Source organism: Canis aureus, chromosome 6 (genome assembly GCF_053574225.1).
Source record: "Canis aureus isolate CA01 chromosome 6, VMU_Caureus_v.1.0, whole genome shotgun sequence".
NCBI lineage: Eukaryota > Metazoa > Chordata > Mammalia > Carnivora > Canidae > Canis > Canis aureus.
In genome coordinates, this window is record NC_135616.1 from 52,940,839 (window position 1) to 52,947,650 (window position 6,812).

General features: G+C 34.4%; 1 pseudogene; it reads right to left on the minus strand.

Annotated features, from left to right (window-relative positions):
• Positions 1–4,534: 4,534 nt before the first annotated feature.
• On the minus strand, positions 4,535–5,346 carry LOC144315204 (small ribosomal subunit protein eS1 pseudogene; annotated as a pseudogene).
• Between the last annotated feature and the right edge of the window lie 1,466 nt (positions 5,347–6,812).

Here is a 6,812-nt window from a genome sequence, read left to right on the forward strand (position 1 = left end):
ATTGTACTTTTCATTTTTATAAGTGCAGTTTGGTTCTCTTTCACATCTTTCATGTCTCTACTTAACATATTCAATCTTTCCTTTAACTTCTTGAACATATATAATGTAGTTATAATTGTTTTAATGTCCTCATCTATTAATTCTATCATGTATCATTTATGATTTGAACTTATTAATTTTTTCCATATTATCAATCATAGTAGTTGCCTGCTTGATAATTTTCGATTGGATGACAGATGTTGTGAATTTTACATTGTTAGTGGCTCAAGAGTTTTTTGTTTGTTTCCTTTGATTGTTTTTACTTCTATAAATAATCTTGAGCTTTATTCTGGGACATTATTAAGTTATTTGGAAATTGATATTTTGGATCTTGCTTTTCTTTTTTTCTTATAAATTTATTTTTTATTGGTGTTCAATTTGCCAACATATAGATTAACACCCAGTGCTCATCCCATCAAGTGCCCACCTCAGTGCCTGTCACCCAGTGACCCCCATCCCCCGCCCACCTCCCCTTCCACCGCCCCGCCCCTAGTTCGTTTCCCAGAGTTAGGAGTCTTTCATGTTCTGTCTCCCTTTCTGTTATTTCCCACTCATTTTTCTCCTTTCCCCTTTATTCCCTTTCACTATTTTTTATATTCCCCAAATGAATGAGACCATATAAAGTTTGTCCTTCTCTGAGGATCTTGCTTTTAAGTTTCATTATACTAGAACCTGGCAACATTGAGTCAAGGACTGATTTTTCCTTACCTTGAGACAACACCCTTTAGAATAATTAAAGCTCCATGCATTATAAAGCTTTCCATTCTGATTGGTGGGATTGTTTTCTCTGATCTTTTCAGGTTTTTTTTTTCCCCCTCTCTGTCTTGGGTATTTCATTAAATGGATGTGCTTATCAGTATTTAGCTACATTCTTGAGAAGAATGTTCATGGGTGTCTAGAATTTTCTTTTTTTTTTTTTAAGATTTTACTTATTTATTAGAAAGAGAAAAAGCAGGAAGAGGGGCAGAGGGGGAGAGAGAGATAGAGGGACTCTCAAGTAGACTTCACCCTGAGCAGAGTGTCCAACTGGGGCCTCCATCTCATGACCCTGAGATCGTGACCGGAGCTGAAACCAAGTTGGACGCTCAACCACTGGAGCCACCCAGGCACCCCTAGATGTCTAGAATTTTCTCTGTGCAGGTATCATTTCTGTAGTACTCTGCCTGTAAAATCTAGCCATACTGTACTCCCAGGATCCCGGTTCTGCTTCCTCAGCTTAGGGAGACTGCCACTATCCACCCAAATTGCTCCATCTGTGCCCTGGCTGGAAACTTTGGATTGTAAGCTAGGACAATCGTAGGACTCACCTTGTTTGTCTGCCATCTTTTAAGAATAATTTTCCTTCATTGCCTCATGCCTGGTGTCTTGAAAAGCAATTTTCATATATTTTCTTTGGTTACTTAGTTATTTTATGTGGGATGGTAATCCATTTTGATAAGAAATAGAAATCTCCTTATCTTGAGCAAAATATTACAATGGTCTAAAGCTGCTAGTTTCTTTGGCAATGTAGTTCCTTAAAATCTTGTTAGGGTTAACATTTTAAAAAATGTAGTGGGGTTCTCATCTACTTGCACAACTATATGTGCCAATAACCATATTCTAAATCTTTTTAGGCATAGTTTTCAGATCTGCTTTATGTTTTGCTTTCTTATCTCTACACTTGTCTTTTTCAGATTAACAGTAGCCACCTGGAGCCTTTCAGGCTTGAAGGTGAGATGCTAGAATGTGATCACTTTTGCCAACAGGGAGGTTTTATGGGAGATTTACTCTTAAATTTTTTTGTTTTTACTATCTCATTGAGTTACTACTCTTTGAGTTGATAAAAAGTCAGTTTTCCAACCCTGCATGATCTAAAATCTCTCTTCTCTCTGTAATTCTTTTAATTTATACTTTCAAATTGGCCAATTTTTTTCTGAGTTCATCACTTTCTTGCTTTTTTGACAAAGGCAATTAGCAATAGCAATATTCATTTCTAATTATTATGTTTTCTAATCTCTTCAGCTATGCATGTGGTCTGGTCTAATGCTCAAGTTATCACAGATGATAGTCTTACATTTTCTTTTCTTTCTTCCTCTCTTTCTTTCTTTTTCTTTCTTTCTTTCTTTCTTTCTTTCTTTCTTTCTTTCTTTCTTTCTTTCTTTCTTTCCTTTCTTCTTTCTTCTTTCTTTTCTTTCCCACTGCATAATATCCATTTCTCTTTTTTTCCCTTGATGTCAGTTTTCTTACTGCTTGCTTCATACTAACAGAAGGCACATATTTTAGATTTTTCATTTCAGCAATACCTCATTTCAAAATATTAATCTCTGGATTAGGATAATTAATATAGCTGCCATAAGGGAGAAATGCCAAAATCTCAAAGGCTTAGTGAAATGGGTTTAATTTTCTCATACAAATCTTAATGTAGATTGGCAGTCTTCCTCTAACTTGTATCTATGCCATCTGGAACATGTGGCCTCCAAGTTTTCCAAGGCAAGGGAAGAGAGAAATGCAGGAGGTACATCATTTCTTAACTGCTTCATTTTTACTCACAATCCATTGGCCAGAACTTGTCATATGGTCCCAACCTAAGTGCAAAGATAGCTGGGAAATTTGGGGAGACACAAGGAAGAAATTGGGAGAAACAACAGAGACACAATTATTTACTAACTCCGCCATACCATTCTAATAACTTAGTACAGTATCATTTGCATCTTCCCTATGGTCATGTCTTCCTATATATAAGTATACATATTCATAGATATCCATATATATAGCATCTTATCATTGTTTGTTTTATAAATGGAATCATATACTTTTCTTTATCTTTCCTTTTATTCAAAACATCAAAACATTCAAAATATCTACTGGATATCTCTCCAAATTAACTTCTAAACCTCTAATTCATTCTTTAAAAAAATTATTTATTGAGAGTGGGGGAGAGCTTGTGAGTAGAGGGAGGAGCAGATGGAAAGGTAAGGAGAGAGAGAATCTCAAGAAGACTCCCCACTGAGCTCAGAGCCCTACACAGGACTCAATCCTGCAACCCTGAGATCATGACCTGAGCCAAGAGGCAGACACTTAAAGGACTGAGCACCCAGGCACCCCTAATTCATTCTTTTTAGTGACTCCCTCCATTATATCCCATGGTATATTTATACCATAATTTACTGTTTATTTGGTCAGGTATATTTATTTAATTTTTTATTTTTATTTGTATCAATTGTGCTTCAATATATAACCAATCATATAAAATCCACTTTTAAAAATTGACCTTTTTTTCTTCTGTGGGATAGATATCCAGGAATGGGATTTACTAGACTAAAGTATACATGTCTTGTTAATTTTAAGATTTTGCCAGATTAATGTCCAAAAAGCTGAACGTATTCACATTTCCACCTGCAATGTAGGAGAACCTATGTCTCCATGAACTTGACAACAATAAATATTTTGACACTTTTTAATTTTAATGAGAAATAAAGAGATTTAGGAAATATAAATTAAATGAGAAAGAGAGTTAGGAAATATAAATTAAAGTAAGAATATCTTCATATGATGGTTGGACATTTTGTTGACTTTTCCTTTGCTATTGGGATTCATGTCTCATTTTTGTCAATAAGTAAGAGCTTTTTATTATTGTAGTTAGTAAACTTCTGGTGATCTTCTGAATTGCAAGTTTTTCCCAAATAAATTCTATAAATGTGTTGGATATATTTATGTGTAAATATTTAATATTATAATATACAATAGATGATAGATAATATTTTATCATTCAAAAAGTTTAATTTTTGTATTGTCAAAATGATTTTTATGCTGCAGAATCTCTCCTGCCCCCGGATTGTTCTTGTTATATACTAGATTTTCTTCTTTGTGTTATTATTTTTTGTATACTTAAGGGTTTTAATCCATATGGACTTAATTTTTGTATAAAGTTGTTCCATTTTTTTCGGGTAGTTTTTTATGCCAGCACTATTTATGAAATAATCCATTAGTTTTCTCCCTTTTCATATATCAAATTGTGTATTTTCTGGGATTATCTATTCTGCTCTATTGGTTTATTTGTTTCTTCCCATGCCTATATCCATACTAATTCAATTTCAACTGTTTTAATAGTATGTTCTGATAAGGCAAGTCCCTATTCATGATTCATCTTTGTCAAAACTTGCTTGTCTATTCTCTAAAATGTTTGCTTCCTTGCAAAGTTTGAAATTTTTCTGTTCATTTCCCCAAAATTTCTGAAATGTTAAAACTGATATTATATTAAATGTAAGCAATAATTTTTGGCAAGTTGACATTTTTATTATACCAGATCTTTTAATCATAAAATGTGGAAAGACTTCATTTGTGAAAATTTTATTTTCTTTCAATTGATTTTGTTTTCTTCATGTAGGTTCTGTTCCTTTAAAAAATTATCTACACATATTTAATGGTTTTTTCTAACTGATTTACTTACTAAAGCCTACGTCTACAATAATATTCCATTTTTTTTAAACATTACAAATATGTTCTTATTTGTTACCATTAAATGTCTGAATTTTAAACAGATTCTTGGACTGGTGGTTCATATCCATCAGCTCGTTCAATTTTAGCACCGGTCTCATCCCCTGTAGCTTTTCCAGAACTACTACCTTCACCATGAAGCTTCGTGAGTTTTCCCAATTCAAACTTGGGCTTCTTCAGCATTTTTACTTTTCTAACAAAGACATCATGGAGTGGATAATAGACTGGCAAGCTTTTTCTATATCTTTTCTGATGCTGTCTGGAATCAATTTATTTACCACTTTTTTCAAGTCGTTTGTCTGCGCCTCTCAGGTCATGATTTCCATCATCTTTTTCCGGATTTGGCGGACCTGTTGGTGCTGAGCGTAAGAGGTCTTCCGAATCTGATTATTGCATTTTTTAGTAAAACCAACACAAAATAGACGAAGCAAATAACCATCGGTAGTCTTTACATCCACATGATCTTCAATCATGGTCTGCCATTTTTTGACCATGGAGCACATTTTGTCACAGATAAGATCCATGCCATGGAAATTAGTCAGGCAGTTTTTGCCCTGCACATCCTCAGTGATTAGCTTGAATTTCCTAAATGCAACTTCATCATTCTGCAGATCAGCAAGGCTAACTTCAAAAACGCGACCCTTGAGACCATTAGATGCAATTTTGGTTCCTTGAGTTCTTGTGACTAGTGTTTTTCCAATATTTCTTATATTGAACATAGCTGGCACTTACACATCATACCAATCTTTCTTAGAAAATGGATCAACCACTTTCTTCTTGGCTCCCTTTTTTGCCGCCTTTTGTAAGGCACTTGTTCTTGCTGACCGCCATGGCGCTGCTCTCTAATATTCCATTGTTAACCAAGTTTGTACCCACCACTATCTTTTTCTTGATTTTATTGAAATTGCTCTAGTGCTTTGTCATTTAGGATAACCTTAGCTGCTAGGTTTGGATAAATACACTTTTTCAAAATTGGGAAATACTGCCAAATTTATTAAATGACTTCTGAACATCTAGAGATTTAATTATACGGTTTTTTAAAAAATATTTTATTTCTTTATTTGAGAGAGTGAGAGAGCACAATCAGGGGGAGGAACAGAGGGAGAGAAGGATAAGCAGAAGTAGACTCCCCCACTGAGTATGGAACCTGATGTGGAGGCTCGACCCCCTATGATATAGTCATATCACTATTATTTTTCTTTTTAAAAAATCTATTGACTTAATGACTTTTCTTATCAGTCTTTTTAATTTGCAAAATAGACTTTACTTGAACTTGAGGGAAATCTTCTATTATTTTGTTTTTATTGCATCTCCTCTTTTTGTGCCTTCTTCTTCCAGAACTTCTATCATTCACATGTGGGGCTCCTGCTCTATCCTCCAAGACTCTTGTGTGCGTGTATGTGTGTATGTGCACTTTCCATATTTTGGAGATACTATTTTGTGCTTTGAGATATTATCTTTACTTGATTTTTCAGGCCTAATTTGCATCTCAATGGTAACGAACCATTCCATCAACTCATTTACTAAATTGCCTAGTTGAGAAATTACGATTTTACACACAGGAGATATTTGAGGGCTACCTAAATCTTCATGGCTTGTTATCTCTCCATCAACACCTGTGTGGAGTGTACTATGTATTACAATCTATCATGTTCTTGTGAATAGTTGGGTTCTCCTCAACTGATTATTTTTCATTATGAACTCATTGCCTAGTTATTGGAGTATGTCAAGTGACTATAGGCACTTGAATTGTAGAAGGTGAAGCAGACTTTACAAATAAGAGGTTGAGTCCTGTTGAGAGACTATGATGCAGAAAACAAAACAAAACAAAACAAAACAAAAAAACAAAAAACCCTGTGTGAGATTTCTCTTCTAGGTGTCCCACGAAACTTGGGTTTAATTAGCACATGAGTGTACATCCATCAGCTTCAGGGGTCTGAAGACTGAAAGCAGAACAGACTGAGGTTAAAATAAAAGGGAAACAGAATACATTCAGGTTACCACCTTCCTAGAAACTTCCTATCATTTTCTGAAAAAATTGTTGCAACTGGAAGAACACAATAACAGTATGATGCAGATTCTGAGAAACTGGGCACTCCATCCAATTATTGCCAAGTAAGAAGGAAGGCCCTGTGTTGCGACATCTTATTTTTAAAAGAGAAATCATAAATCCAGAATTTTATGTATCATCTTTCCATTTAAAATATTGATGATTTGTTAATTTTTTGATAAATATTTTATGAGACAAATCAACTATGTCTTTAGGTTGAATTTAGCCTGTAGGCTCCTAGTTTAGG